The sequence below is a fragment of the Rosa rugosa genome, chromosome 1 (genome assembly GCF_958449725.1).
Source record: "Rosa rugosa chromosome 1, drRosRugo1.1, whole genome shotgun sequence".
Lineage (NCBI taxonomy): Eukaryota > Viridiplantae > Streptophyta > Magnoliopsida > Rosales > Rosaceae > Rosa > Rosa rugosa.
The window spans coordinates 52,640,050-52,657,017 of record NC_084820.1 but is presented as its reverse complement, the minus strand read 5'-3'; the positions used below and the strand labels follow the sequence as shown (position 1 = coordinate 52,657,017).

General features: G+C 39.5%; 1 long non-coding RNA gene across 1 annotated transcript; it reads left to right on the top strand.

The window, feature by feature from the left end:
• Positions 1-9,189: 9,189 nt before the first annotated feature.
• On the top strand, positions 9,190-10,789 carry LOC133740793 (uncharacterized). The gene is made up of 2 exons (XR_009861424.1): positions 9,190-9,470; positions 10,394-10,789. It is a non-coding gene; the product is annotated as an uncharacterized LOC133740793 (long non-coding RNA).
• Positions 10,790-16,968: the final 6,179 nt, after the last annotated feature.

The window sequence follows — 16,968 nt, the reverse complement described above, 5'->3', positions numbered from 1 at the left end:
AACTTCCATTAATTTAGGGATTTCAGATCATAATCAAGATCAACTTAATTTGTACGTGCACTTTTTTTTTTACATCCAACGTTATTGTTTGAAACCATTAACGATCTTAATCAGAATTTGTCTAATCTTAAAGCAGAGAGATGGAGACAACACTGATATGTCGCAGATGTAAAATAACACTGAAAACTGAAATTAATCTAACTTTTCCTCTTTCCGGCCAAAAGATACCACATGTCTGCTAATCATCTGATCTTTAATTTGCATGATATATACTAGTGTTTATGAATTATGACTGGATACACAATCACGAAAGTTTCAGACGTTTCAATCACATGAACGTTTCTTTCTCCACTGGAAATGCCCATACTGAAAATTGATGCTGTTTTGTGTAGTTTTGTTGTTCGATCGGTAGAGACAGACATTCAATACATGATCTGGGAATTGGCAGCTGGGGGTCCTATGAGACATCGCCACATGATAAAAGAGAACCATGCATCTAGCTGCTAAAATAAAGACTAAAATGTATGTATGATAGTTGAAAGAAAATTAACCTCTGCAACTGCCCAAATCAAACGCATTGATGAAGAAACAGGACTAGATTTCTAGTTTACCAAAATCCAGTCCAACTGTTTGTATAAAGCTGGAAAAACCTTTTTACGTAACTGCTAAAGAGTCTCCAAATTTGACGACGTACTGGTTTTATTTCCTGCAGACTATTATCATCTTGTCAATATTTAAGGGGGTATATGTGAAACTTGAAAAAAAAAAAATCTTATACCGGCGAATAGTTGCGGGTGGAGGGTTTGGCCGTGAAGTTGTAAAAGGACATTGCATTAGTATAATATATGAAGTTTAGAGAAGAAAAGGTAAACTAGAATTTTGTATTCAATCAATGAATAAGAATTTCATTTTGAACAGGTAACTAGCGTTTCAGGTAGAGATGGCAAATGAGTGTGACGATACTTAAATGTCATCATCAAATTAACATTTTCTTCCTTCCTATATGGAGGACGAAATGAAGAAGAGAAACAAATTAATGTTGAAGGATGTCGACATAATGTGTGCCTCTACAAACTAGAGTTTAGAGTTGTAATAGGAATGTGTTCTAGGTATTCAATTGTAATCAGATTCTATTACCTTTTGGGTACCTTGTAACTCCCTATTTAAAGGGCTCCTATTATCAATAATAAACACAATTCCATTCTCCTACAACACGTTATCAGCACGAGTTCTAACCCTAGCCCAACAGAAAAAAAGGAAAACCAAAAACCCTAGCTTTGAAAAAAAAAAAAAACTTATCTCCCTGCCGTCAACTCCACCAACCTCCAGCTCGTGCAGCACATCTGCCAGCCCACCGCAGCAGCACACCGCAACCTCCCTAACTACACACCGAAACCTTCCTGCGCACCAGCCCACACACGTCCCCGCACCAGCCCGCACACGTCCCTGCACCAGCCGCGCAGCCTCCTGCAGCCCAGCCTCCAGCCGGCCTCCCTGCAGCCTGCAACCCGCGCACTACTGCTACCCCCGCAACACCTGCTACCCCCGCAGCTCCTGCACACCGCCTGCAAGCCCGCCCGCGCCCTGCCTGCCTGCGCACTAGCTCGCCTGCAGCCCTGCGCACCAGCCCGCCTGCACACCTGCGCACGCCACTGCAGCCCACGCTGCCACCTGCCTGTGCAGCTGCAACCCACTGCAGCCCACGCTGCCCACGAAAGAAAGAAGGAAAAAAAAACAGAAAACGAAAAGAAGAAACGCACAGAAGAAGAAGGGGAAGCAGTGGGCCCAGAAAAAAAAAAAAAAAAAAAAAAAAAAAAGAAGGGAGAAGGGAAGCCCACCAACTGCCAATTTCCGACCAGGTTCCGTCAAATTTAACTACACGCCTGCATCAACACGCGCGTGTTCTCAAGCCCAAAAATCATCATGTAAGTTTTTGTAATTAAAGTTGCTGCTTTCATGTATTTTAAATTCTTTTATTTTATGCAGAATATTGGAATATATGTTGTCAAATGATTTTGAGTATTTAACAAAGCGGAATTGTGGGGATTCACGCTTAACGAACTAAGAGTGTTCGTATGGATTAAGAGTGTCCATAATTAAACGAACTAAGAGTGTTCACAATGCTTGGACTAAGAGCGTCCGTAAGCATTAAATTGTGACCATATTAAAACATCATTGTTTGGTCTAATCCAAAAGAGATTCTTGGAAATCGATTTCTTGGTAGCATAGCTCGGAAATCTTATTATTGTTAGTTTTCGTGGAAGGTTAGCTCTGAAACTAATTCGTTCTTGTTTCACCCCTTTTTCAGGATGTCAAACTCGAACATACTCGATTTTGTTCCATTGGATTATGCAGGCAAAAGATACCTAACGTGGGTTCAAGATGTTGAGCTCCACCTTATTGCCCGTGACTTATTGCATACAATCCAAGAGTTTTGTCCTATAGTAACAGCTCCAAACCCTCAAACTGAGAAAGATATTTCCAGGGCACTTGCCTTCATGAAACGTCACATGGATAGTGACCTCCAGTTTGAGTTCATAAATGAGGATAGCGCTATAAAGCTTTGGCAAGCGCTTCGCGAACGATATGACAATGTTCGTGACTCCATCCTTCCGAATACAGAAGCAGAATGGAAAGATCTTCGCTTTTCTGAATTTGACACAGTCATGCAATTTTATTCGGAAGCCCTCCGCATCATAGCAATGATGCACTTCTGTGGCAAGACAATCACAGAAGAACAATTGATTGAGAAAACCCTCAATACCTTCCCTGTCTATGCTATGAGGTCCTGTGATTTATTTCGGACTCATATAAATGCAAGACGGATCACAAGCTTTCAAAAGCTTATTGAAGCTATGGAAATTGCTGAAAGGCAAGACAACGAGCTTATGAGAAGAGAAATTGATAGGCTTCGAGATAGCTATCCAGAGCATAGTCCCATGGCTAGAGAAAGTCGCCATAGACGTCATGATCCATATGATCGAAATGCTCATGAAGGTAGTCGCCAAAGGCGACAATCACGCCACCGTAGGAGCAGTGATTTTGAGGGACTAAGGGTTGGAAACCATAGAGCCAACGTTGGCCATGGTCATAATCTTCCAACGCCTCAGGTCCTAGGGACCATGCACATTGCGCCAATGCGCCTCAATCAAGGGAGAATCCTCTTCATGGTATCTGTTTCTGATATGGAACGTCTGATCAACGGGCCTGAGTTTGCAATGTACCTAAGAAGGTAGCTGCCTCACAGTGATCAAGACATCGAGTTCAAGAAGACTTTAAATCTGGCGATGAAGACAAAATGCCGCAGATTTTTAGAGTAGTCTTTTATTTCCAAGAATTTTGTAATGGCAATATGCCTTAGTCAATAAATGACAATTGTATTAACTCTTTCTCATGTGGCGCACCCAATGAAATATGATGTCTAGAAAAGTCATTGAAATTAGTGGTACTTAAGAGAGTCTCGCTCCACCAACATCTCTCTACTTCCCTGGTCATATTTGATTGGAGTTACCAAACGGATTGAGTGACTACGATTCGTCTAAGTTTGATTTTTATTTTGGATTAGACTTTGGAAACTTTGATGTAATCATTGGCTATTAATAAAGTGTCAATTCTTTTACTTAATGTCTTGGACATACCTTAATTCAAACTTTATTATATAAGAGCCAATGGTTTTCATGTGGAAACACATTATGAGAATGGACAGAGTTCATTTGCATCACCTCTAATGACTACGGACATAAACGAGTATTAGAGAAACTTATGTGTCGCTCTAGTGGGTTGTATGCAACCACTATTTGAGTTATTGAATCCAACCATGTCATGAGAGACGACTTATGGGATTTTGACACATATAGGCTTTGACATGATGATCCGTGTATTAAAGACTTTACACGGACATCCATTTTCAGAACGAAGAAAAGTAAGGACCAAGAATTGGTTCGAGGAGCTGCACATGCGCCTCATGGCGCCATGATTGTGCAAAGACCGGCCATACATGGCCGGCGCCGCCTACCCCGTGCGGCAAATACATGGCATTGACACCATAAACTCCTCTCTCTACTTCTCAAGTCTATTGTGACATTATGGCTTAACCAAAAGCCTCATTGGTTGATTATAAAGCCCATATTTCGTTCTGTAAAGCCTGTTCTTTAGGATTGAGACCATCCTATGCAAAGGAGATTGAGGAAATAATTCCATTCTTACAAAGAATCTAAGAGAATTCTGTGGATTGGATCAACCAACTTGAGGACCGTATAGATGTTTTATGGCGTTGGTTGATACGCAAACACGCTGGTCACGTGTTGTGCAATTATCCACTCGTAATGCTGCTTATACTACACTCCTAGCACATAACATATGGCTACGGGCTCACTACCCAGATCATCCCATTCAGTCAATTTGACTTGATAATGCTAGAGAGTTTACATCGAAAATTTTCGATGACTATTGCATATCATTGGGTATTGATATCAAGTATCATATTCCCATGTACACACCCAATTGGTCTGGCGGAAAAGCCACTAATAAAAGACTACGATGGTAGCCTGGACTTTGGTAATGCACACCAATATTTCCGCTTGGGTTATGCAATATCGCATGCAGCTATGCTAATTCGTCTACGACTCATAGCAGTCACTCAACTTTTATTTGTGTTACAGCTAGTGACTGGGTTCGAGTCTAATATCTCGTACTTATGCATATTTGAGTGTGCGGTTTATGTGCCAATTGCGCCGCCACAGCGCATCAACATGAGTCATTGCAACAAATGCATATATATATATTTGTGTTGGACATAGGCCTCCAACTATAAGTCCAACCCTTGACAGGCGATCTCTATTTCGCTGGACTTGCGAATTGTCACTTTGATGAGACAGTCTTCCCATCGGTAGGGGGAGATTAGAACGTCAATGTTCAACAGGAACGACAGGAATTGTCGTGGTCTGTCCCCACTATGTCTCATCTTGATCCCCTAAAAGTGACGATATCACATATACCTGTTACAAACATGCCTGCAAGGATTGATGTCCCCACAAGAGGACATGGTGTCACCCAGAGAAGATGGGTACGGCACCACCTCCATGGATGGTGGTATGGTGACGCAACAAGGTGGCATAATGGCGTCATAGGCCATGGGTTCCGCTAGAGAGCGTAGGAGACCCATAGGTTCGATGGATTCTCGCCCTAAGAAGAGAGCGAGTTTGGCACAACTTGATCCATTGATCCCATTGATCATTGATACTCAAAATCCGTCTCATGAGAATATTTTGGATTGTGGTTATGTCCAAGAGACATCGTTGGGGGACGCCTCAATGTTAGAACCAATTCCTGAGAATATAGAGATCTCTACGAACTACACTAGTGTACATGAGGATGTGGAATTATTGAGACCAATGACATCGAACCTTACTCCGTTGAAGAATGCCAACGTAGAGAAAATTGGCCTAAATGGAAAGATGCGATTCAGGTTGAATTGGATTCACTAACGAAGAGGAAGGATTCCGGGCCTGAGATGCCAACACCTCCTAACATAAAACTTGTTGACATTAATAGGTCTTCGTTAGATAGCGTGATGAGAAAAAGAGATGGTAATCTCGCCTTATGGCGCAAGGTTTCTCACAACGCCCTGGAATCGACTACGAGAAGACATATTCTCTCGTAATGGATGTCATTGCACTCCACTACCTTATCAGTTTGGTAGTTTCCAAATAACTGAACATGCAGCTTACGAATGTGGTCACTATGTATCTCTATGGGGATCTAGATACAGAATATAATGAAGGTTCTTGTGGACTTCATTTACCCAAGTCAAGTGGCTCTAGACCACGGAGCGTATTTGCAACGAGGTTGAAATGCTCACTAAAATGACTACTTGATTGGGAAGGGATATGATGAACTATGCCCACGCGTTTCCACGACAAGTTCCGGATTTGCAATTGTCGCGGTTTATGTTGATAAACATAATTGGAACCCTTGAGAGTTAAGGGAAACCGCTGAACACCTGAAATCTGAGTTTGAGAGGAAGGACCTTGGGAGAACACGGTTTTGTCTAGATTCAGAACTTGTATACCGTGTCAATAGATGCTTAGGCATTTTGATAAAGTCAAAGATGCACTCCCATAGTTGTATGTAGTCTTGGCCCTAAAAGGGATCCGTTTCGTCCCAGGGATGATGACGAAGACGTGTTAATAGCGGAAGTTCTTACTTATGTACAATAGGCGCATTATTGTACTTAGCACAATACAAGACCGGACACCTCAATTATTATGAACTTGTTGGCTAGATATAGCCCCGCGCCAACGCAACGCCATTAGATTGGTATAAAGACAATCTCTCGATATTTGAGAGGTACAATTGATATGGGCTTGTTCTATCCCTACAGAGAAAAGAGATGACGAAAGTGTGGGATCGGACCCCACAAGGCAAAATGCCACCTTCAGTGCTCCTCCTCCCCTCCATCAAAATGACAACAAGCATTTCTAAATATTGAAGTGAACCAAATCCGATCAGAGGATAATGTAGCGGACTTATTTACTAAGTCGTTACCAAAATCCACCTTCGAGAAACATGTGAAAAGCATCGGATTAAGAAAGTTATCCGAACTCCCATGATTGTAGCAATCAGGGGGAGATATTGACATCAGGGGGAGGCATGATGTCTACATGTTCGATCTCGAAGAGTGAAGGACGTGTTGTGCTCTTTTTGTCCTTCGACCAAGGTTATTTTTGTCCCACAGGGTTTTTGTTACCTGGCAAGGTTTTTAACGAGGCAACGATCAAAGCGTCATCACCAAGTTTGAGCGGCACAAGGGGGAGTGTTGAAGGATGTCGACATAATGTATGCCTCTACAAACTAGGGTTTAGAGTTGTAATAGGAATGTGTTCTAGGTATTCAATTGTAATCAGATTCTATTACCTTTTGGGTACCTTGTAACTCCCTATTTAAAGGGCTCCTATTATCAATAATAAACACAATTCCATTCTCCTACAACAATTAATGAGTTTTCAATACCTGTCTGCAGTCATGGGTACCAGTTTACCATATAGTTTCGAGAGCAGTGTGGTGGATGCTCCGTTGTGGGTTGATTATGTGGAGCACGTCCAGTAAGGAGCTTGAATAGCGGCATTGTTTTTACCTTCGATTGGCATTATGTTGCCAGCAGGCCGTGTCGTGTTTCTCAGTGTTTGTACCACAACTTAGACAACTAGCTAGCAGAGCACTATATGGTTATGTTTGTTTCACCGGACTGTCATACCTCTCCTTAATTTCTATAAGAGTCCTGGACTCCTCAAGCCTGGATTATGCTATGTTATTCCCTAACCCATGTTTGGTCAGTTAGGACTAAAACTAGAGCCAACACCATTGACATGAAGACCCGAGAGGCTCCAAACGGCAGCTGATTGGAACTCTGCCATCAGGCCACCTCCGGCAGGCGCAGCAGCTGGGTTTGATCCATCTCGTCATCGCCGACGTTTCTCTTTCCTCGGCTGGTCTGGTTGCTGGTTGTGGAGAGAGAATCGGACCTCGAAAATCTTGGGTTCTCCTGCAGTTTCTGTACAAATTCCGGCTGCTCCGGCAATGTTTTGAGGTGCATAAGATATGAAAGTTGATCTGCTCTTCGTGTTCTACATGCTAGTATACATGGTTTTTGAATTTGATAAAATTTTGGAAGACTTGATTTCTGGGTATTCGGCCACCGTTGCTATAACCTTCTGTGGCAGTGATTCTGGGTTCAATTGGGGATAGAAAATGAGGTTGGGGACCTCGGCAGAGACCTCCTGGACAAACCCAGGTGGGCCGACGAAGTCGAGGAGGTAGAGGTCGCTGATGTCAGAAAGAGGGAGGCTTTGGGTCGCGACGGGGCAGTAGAAGGTGAGAAGGAGAGCTTCCATAATCCCATGGTTTTTGGGGGGTTTATGGTAGAAGGTGTTTATGAGAATTTGGGACTCTAGAGTCTCATTTAAAACAGTCCTTGAAGTTGCCAAACATGGGATTAGTGTAACACAAGCTAATAAGGATATCCAATCCAATCCAATCCCATGAAACAAACATAGCCTATATGTACTATCTTAAATTCTTGAGGGAAAAGGAGCGTTTTCTTAGCTTGTAGATCGACTTGTTTGATTAAGTTCTGAAGTAATCAATGCAACAGGCCGGCTTTTGTATAAATTTATTCCTATATATGCGGCCACCTATATCGATCATCAAACCAGCTAGAGTCGAACTCATAAAATTCATTATGATGATTTTGGATAACTTAAAGTAGACTGGTAAATGGACCGGATTTAGAGCAGATCGATCAAAATCCAAATCCGTTTAGTAATAAATTTTTTTAACCTGGCAAATCATTGATAGCTCAATCCAAATCCGGCGGATTAATAGATATCCGATCCATTTATAATAACGAATATTAAATTTTAAATAATAATATTAAATTTTTATAATGATACGTTATAAATTATTAAAAAAATATTTTTATAATGATACATCATAAATACGTCATGAATTACATAACTAAAATTTACAACAATAAACTAAGGTAACCAAAATGCTAAATTTTCAAAGCAATACTTCATTGATGTTCTTGGATTAGAGAACAAAAAAAACATATGCATCAATAAGCTTCAACTTCATATTTCCATGTTCCCAATATTGGAAGCTTAATTAAGAAGACTACATCCTTTAGGTTTCTGCAAAAGTTTTATATACATATAATTTATTACTTTATATTTAAAAGTAAAGGTCTGTTCACCTAAGGGACAAGTGAATCTGACGACTGAAAATAAATGCACAGTTTTAAGTTATTATAATTTCCATTTCAAAAAAAAGAAGTTATTATAATTTCTGCTTTTATATTTAATATATGTGGTTAAGATTTACTTGTCCCTCACAGTCTCTTAAAATTGTCCCTTAGGTGAGCAAATCTGTTTAAAAGTAATAATATTCTTAATATTTAATATTTGGGCTAATTACTGTTTAGTACCCTGTGGTTTGGGTCGAACATCAATTCAGTCCCTCGACTTTCAATTTCATCAAAAACACCCCCACACTAACCATTTCTCGTCCAATTGATCCTTCCGTCGTGATTCCGTCAATTTCAACAATTAATTGCCATGTCAGCATTTCCAACTCAGTAAAAGTGGGTCCCACATGGAAGGAAAATTCCAAAAATAACCCTGACTCCATTCCAACCCGTAACACAACCCCAAATTCCATTACAGCTTCCCATTACGCGATCAACACCCCTCACAGTTCCAAATTAGACCAATGTGGAGAAAACAAAGAATCGTGAGAAAATTTAAGGAATCAAATGCGCGAAGAAGGAGAAGGCTGATATAATTCAAAGCGACACCCAAAAGATTGATAAGGAGAAGACCAATTGAAAGCTGGAGATCTAGACATGCCCGACAACGTGCTCGATGTGTGGATACCCAGAAAAACGAAGGATGGAGATGAAATCCCTCATTACGGTGAGTTTGTGTCTTGGGTTTTGCATTACAGTGATCAAATCTTTAAGGTATTGGGATTAAAGAGTTTCGGGTTTAAGCTCTTGACATTAAGGTTTTCAATATTCGAAATTGGGGGAAAATGGTTTCTGGGTTTCGTTTCAAATCTTCAAAATTGGGATGAAAGGGTTTCGGTGTTGGAGTTTGAGGTTGAGGTTTTTGAAATTTCAGAATTGGATTTAGAAGATATATAGGGTTTGGGATCTGTGGGAGATCGAAATGTCCTTTTCTTGCACAGTTTTTTTTTTTTCCTCGATAAGGAATCTTTGGTCTGGTCTAATTCAGCAATGCCATGTGAACAAGTTGGCATCATATTGAATATATTGTTTTTGCTTGTTTGGATCAGTGTTTTCTTTTTGTCGATTTACTGTTGTTGATGTCCTTTTTATGAGATTTTAATATTTATATCTTCCATTTTTGATAGGTTGTAGTACATGTTTTCTGGAAATTTCTTATTTGTGGCTAAAATTGGAAAAGTTGCAGTACATATTTTATGGAAATTTCATATTTTTGGCTAAAATTGGATATGATGCAGTACATATTCTGGAAATCTCATATTTGTAGTTGAAATTCAATAGGGTGCAGTACATCTGTTCTGGAAATTTTGTATTTGTAGTTGAGATTGGATAAGTTGCAGTACATGTTTCCTGAGACTTTTATATACGTAGCTGAAAGTTGGAAGGGTTGCAGTAACCTTTTTCTCAAATTTTCATATTTGTAGCTGAAAGTTGGATAAGTTGCAGTAGTGCAGTACCCTTTTTGAAGTGAAATTTCATATTTTGTGCTAAAAGTTGACAAGGAGCAGTACTACTTTTCTGAGATGATCACATTTGTAGTTTATGTGTTGTTCATTATATTCTTGTTTTTGAACTTTTTTGTGAGTGTAGAAGAAGATGGCTGCATTGAATGCATCTAGGAAAGCAGCTGTTGCCACCCCTTCTAACTCTACCAAAGCTGCCGCCAGCGCCATAAATTTCAAGTCTACCAAAGCTGTTGCTGCTGCCACATCTACCTCAACAACGATAAGGCCTCCGACAACAAGTAAAGCATCAAAAGGCCAAGCCCCAACACCTTCCAGATCATCACAAAGGATTAGGCAAAATTCCAAACAAGGGGGAAAGTAGGAGGAACTTTGAGGAATGATAAGCAAGCCCTAACCTTTTTTGTGCTACCTAGATTGCTAGCTCTAATTTTTTTGGAGGATGATTAGAGCTATTTTGAAATGCAAACATTTGAGATGTTGTAAACATTTGGGCTGCTTATTTTGTTGGATTTTAAGAATGTTTGATGTTGTTAAACTTTCAAATGTAGAATTGGTGTTTGAAGTCAATATCTGATTGGTACTTAAAAATCCATGATTGGTTACTTTAAAGTTTATGTTGTTACTTTGGAACATTTACAGGTCAATGTTATTACTTTGAGGCAAAATGTGCAATTCTGCAAATTGATTACTTTGGGCGGGAAGATATAGCTATTTAGGTTTTCTTTGGAGGGAAAAATTAAGCTCAATGGAATTTGGGGTTGTGTTACGGGTTGGAATGGAGTCAGGGTTATTTTTGGAATTTTCCTTCCATGTGGGACCCACTTTTACTGAGTTGGAAATGTTGACATGGCACTTAACGGTTGAATATAACGGAATCACGACGGAAGGATCAATTGGACGAGAAATGGTTAGTGTGGGGGTGTTTTTGATGAAATTCAAAGTCGATGGACTGAATTGATGTTCAACCCAAACCACAGGGTACTAAACAGTAATTAGCCCTTAATATTTTGAAAGAGACAAAAATAAGATTTAACTATTATAAAAACGGACCGGATTATTAACAGATCAAATCAATTTAAAATCCGTATTTGATCTGTTAATGAACGGATTAACGGATCCGGATCATACATTGATCAACGGATCAAATTTTCAATCCAAATTCGTTCAACAACCACATATCCAAAGCGAATAAAGTTTAAAATCCAGTTCATTTTCAGGTCTAAATCGAAAGGCAATTGCTCACCGATACTATGCAATTAGCGTCATTTACCAAAAGTGAGTGTTTGCCAAAACTGTGTCAGTGACCCAAATGGTGAAATTAACACTAAAAAGTAGTGAATAGTGGGTGACTTGGTGACCCAACGGGTGAACTTGCTCTTATGACTGCTATTTACTGCCACAATAATGACCAAGTTAACTGCCATAATGAGGGGTCCAAAAATAGTTGATCACTCGCATAGAAGCCAGGCACAAACCCTAGCAGAACGTTTTGCAACCATCTATATTATTATATGGACCACAATATATGAAAAATAGACTATATGCCTAATATGGTCTGTAAAACTTTACTGTGTCCATACAGATGAGCTTCTATGGTCACGTAAAATATGTGTTGCTCGATACGATGATTTGATGCATGCTTTTGCAAAGTGGTGACTTTTCTTATCAATTTATTTGATCCATGCAAAAACATAACTAACTAATCCATGGACACTTCTTGTGGCACCAGTTTACGAGTGGACGAATTATATATGATCCAGGTGTGAGGGATATCAATGAAATCACGTAGAAACTTGTTATACGAAAATATGTCGCAGAACGCGCGTGACTGTGCAGAGTCTCGTGAGCTTTTGGTGTAAGATCATCCAACTCGATCAATACAATCATAGACTCATACATTATATCAAAATTTAAAAATTTCAATTTCAATGATCGTTTTGTTACTAAATTTATGGAAATGTGGAGTGCGGATTAATAATATCGGTTCATATTGATAATTGAATACTAGTTTCGAAAATATATTCAATTTTCAATCTAATATCAATTCTGTAGAAAAATTTCAAACTCTGCATTATATAAACAATATATATGTACATAATACATATACATAATATTTGCTTTTGTAACCACCACAGGTGATTGAGTTGGTAAAAACTTTCAGGTGTCCCCACACCCGGATTCGAATCCCGCCAACGTTGATTAGAATTTAAATCTCAATCTATTCTTGATGGCTAGTGAGGAGGAAACGTTTTGACATGACATAATCTCTGGGCCTAGAGAGTCTTTAAAGATATCGTGTGATTTCGATAAAAATAAAAATAAAAATAAAATTATTGTAGGCGGTGGTAGGAACTAGGTAAATTAATTGCATGATTCATTTTGTGAGTAATGCATGTAATGTACGTACTCAGCAGCATAGTTGACGAAGTAATTATCAAACACAATTATTGAATTAGTACTCATTCACTCAGGAATGAAATGAACTGGATCCAAAATGATGTAAATGTGTGATGCACCGAGCACAATAAACAAAAGCAACTTTGGCCTGCAATGCATGCAGCTAGCTTCTAATTAATAGTCCAGCCTGGCCAGTTTGCAGTGACAGACTCTTTACTTCTTTAGTATTATTGGTACGTCTTGCCAGAATTCGACCTGTACTGATGAGAAGATCTAAGCAAAGCAAGGCGAGTCGGATTAATACAGCCTTCTCAAAAGTTCTTGGAATTAAGATGGTTGATCAGCTCCTAAATCATATATGTTAGTTGGTTCATGTAAACGAAAATTAATGTGCTCGAAACACTTGCATATATCACATATTTTGATCACATTCATACAAGTTAATCGCGTACATCCTTTCCGGAAATATAATTCTTTGTTCAATAATAAGTGTACAAATAGTTGCATATGTGTGTGTATCAAAGGATTTGGAAGAAATTTATGGAAACAAGAAGAATATATTATCATCGATCAATAGTACCTAAATAAATCATGTTCAGACAAGTTGGTATCCAAACTTAAACAACGAGCAAGATTGATAATTAATTTACATAAACCTGGTCGTTGTAAGGTCCTTTAACTGAATTTGGGTGAATGTACTTTAATGAATATTGATTCTTAAAAACTTCGCGACCAATTTCCTTGTTTAAAAGTTTGAGTGCCATACATCCGACAACAGCAGCGGTCCTAATCACAGGATATCATAGCAATTAGAGACACAAATTAAGTTATACCTTTCATCTACTCCATCAGGTCTTTTAATCTTAATTTTCTTCAAGTTCGATCATCATACTCTCTCACCAGGACAATAAACGAAAAACAACTAGTAATCTAGCTATATCAGCTAGCTGCAGATATACTTCTGACATACATTTATGTGTGGTTAAAAATGAACTGGCTATATCTGGACTTGGAGTACATACCACCATTAATGGTCATTTAAGCATTAGCACTACTGTTTCCCTTCATCATTTTCAAGATCCAACTCATTTATCTTCGTCCAATCAATGTCAATTCACGCAAGTTCTGAAACCATATTTAACTTTCAACAACTACAACTAGCTAGCGTACGTTCCTATTTATATCTTCACAACTCCTTTTCAATTGTGGTCTGCATCGACTAGATACGTGAGTCCTTTTCAATCAGTTGATGTTTTAGTTCAGTAGTTATCTAATATGAAATTAAGTTTTGTTATTGATCGAAATTCTAATCGCGCATATATATGAAGTGTGGTACATTATTAGCTCATTCCACTTGTTTAACAAGTTAAAAAATGGTAGCAAGGAAAAGAGGGATCGGAATGCTACTGCTTTTAATAAGATAAAGTCAGATCCAGCCACAGATTACAACGAGCTCGATCATGACATCGAAGAAAGGGGTATGAGTTGTGGTGCAGGTTTTAATTTACAGATTGACAACTTCACCAACCAAGTTAATTTCAACGCTCTTAGCTACCCATAAGAAAGCCCTAAATTTGGCCATAACTCTCAAGTATCCATAATGATCGAACACTCAAACCAATTAGCTATAAGCTTGCACATTATTAGCAAAAAGTCAAGCCTTTGTCGAATGCCAGGTAGCAGCTAGCATGTATATCTAAGAAGATTGAAACACCATAGAGGCAAAGCCAGCATCAACTTAAAGATGTTGTATTTCTCTGAGGAGCAAGTGTTCCTTCACAACATTAATTGAGTCGTGATCATCATTTACTTCCCTCCTTAAATTACTTCATTGAATGATTGAACGGTCCCTGAAAAACCGTATCATTTGCATTGAACAATCGAGCACAGGTAAGAGTTAAGTGACCCTAGCTATCTAGCCTTCTTAATGCAATGGTATGCATGCCTTGTGCGCGAGATGGGGCTGGTCCTGGTCATTTCAATTAAATGTCATATGAACTGGAACCAAGTATCTATATATACACAGTCTCTGTACAATTCCCAAAAAAAATGGTTCTCTACCCTGAAAAAGAATTACTGCTGATCAGAGAGAAGTGAAAAAGAAAATTGTGAAGGAAAAAATTTACATTAAATATATGTAAATGTATATAGTTGGTCTGGTGCAACCCCACAAGAAACAAACCACTAACAGGGGACGGATTTAGTTTGGGAACATGAAAATTCAAAGAGCAATGATAGAGATAATCATTACATGAAATTGAAGCAGCAACTCTTGGTTTCTGTGTTTTTACTTTGTAGCCTTTTCTGCTCTATCCTGTTGTATATTATAGAAGGAATTGATGCTATTGCATGAGCTGGATTCAGGACTTGTTTAGTTGGAATTGAAATCACATCTGCCAGCCACATGGGTATGCATGTTAACTGAAAATACACTTTAAAGATCAAACAATTGCATATTAGATAAACACAAAACAAACATACAAAACAAGAATAGCACATCAATCATGGTTCAAGTGCATAAAGAAAATAATCTGTGGATGTCTTGCAGGCTGAAGACCAATACTAGCTTGAGAGGAAAAGGAGGCCATTGCTGAAGAATAAGTATTTCTGGAATAACAAGAGCTTCTGTGATTCTCTCAATAACTTGCAACTATCTATGGGGCTAGATTACCTGAATTAATGCTCGTAACAAGAGAGGTCACAGGGACCTTGTTTATATAGTGAACAGATCAATTAGAGTCCTCCCCATAAGAGGCTAATGTATTCTATTCAAACTGCTACACTATATGTTTATCTGATGATATTTACTTGGTTACCAAGTTGTTTGGACTTCTTCTTATGTTTGTGTGATTCTTATCACAACACAATTATACAAAGACTAGGAATCATAGTTCATCTCGGATAACTCATACTGCAAGTTATAACACGTTGTCATATTCAAGAGAATTGTATTCATGTTCAACTTTGTTCTTACAATGCAACCTTTGTTTTTGCTTTTTTTTTTTTTTTTTGTTTGGTCAATAACCTTTGTTCATATTGAGAGGTATGTAGTTTTTAAGGGCTGGGAAAGTATGTCACGTACATAGAGGTAACCATGGTGTTTTAATTAGATTTTTTTTTTTTTTTTTTTTTTTAGAATAAGAATCCTTTATTGAAAATAACTAAGATTACATAATATGGGAATGACCGGTGGTGGACAATAACTCCCCACTCTCCTCCCTAAAAACCGAACTAGCAGTTACAGGTCCGTCATCAAGAATGACATTCATGAGCCAAAAGAGCCCAACCCCTACCACCTATTTCGCCCAACCTCACAGGATACAGATAACCCCGAGAAACTCGATAACACCCCATAGACAACCACCAGAGAAACCAGCTCCCTCTTCCACACCGCGTCCCAATGAAACCAGACCACGTGCAAGGATCGCTTGTTAGCACATTGACCATAAGATAAAACCGAAATTAAACCAACTCGTCCCCAGGAAAGACACCACATCCATGGCACATCAATTTGACCCAACCCTAGCTCAAACAAGTAGGGACCAACTATTGACCAAAGTAACCTAACTAAAAACAAGACTCTAACCAAAAGAAAATAGTCGCCGCCACAGTACTCCTTACCCTTGTCATCAGGTGACCCACCGGCAGGCCACCACCGCAGCCCCATGTCTTCGAGCTCCCCAAGTCGAAGGTGCCTGAACCATACAGAAAACCACACCACATCTATCAACAAGAAATCGATGAAAGACTCACCGTGCCTTGCCTCCGCCATGCCCACCACCTTGAAAGCCCAGATCCACCACAGCTGCCATCTCCGTCTAGCGACCCACCGTAGATTAGAAGTCAGCGCCATACGATCCATGGTATACCTCCGCCATGATGTGGCCTCTGACCACTTTCTCCACGCCGACCGCCACCCATCCATCCTCCACACCGACGACGCCACCTGAGAGAAGCGAAGAAAAGTACCCAACCTTGACCAGCAAAACGAAGAACAGAGTAGGACCCCTGAGATCCCAAGACCCCGTCCGGCAACACCCGCCACTCGTCGATGAAGCAGGGAGCCACGGCCGACGCGGGGGCGCCACCGGACAGGCTGACAACTTTCGTTAACTCTCTCCAACCCTAGTTGTGTCCTATTTTATTGGTCGACTATGTCCGGCAATATCCCTCTCCGTGTTTTAATTAGATTATTTCCAAGAAAAGAATGAAAACCGTGGCAAAAGAAACAGGATGAACCCAATTTTGACGTATCATGGAGCTACGTACCAGAACGAAGTAAAATTGATCACAAACCAAAAC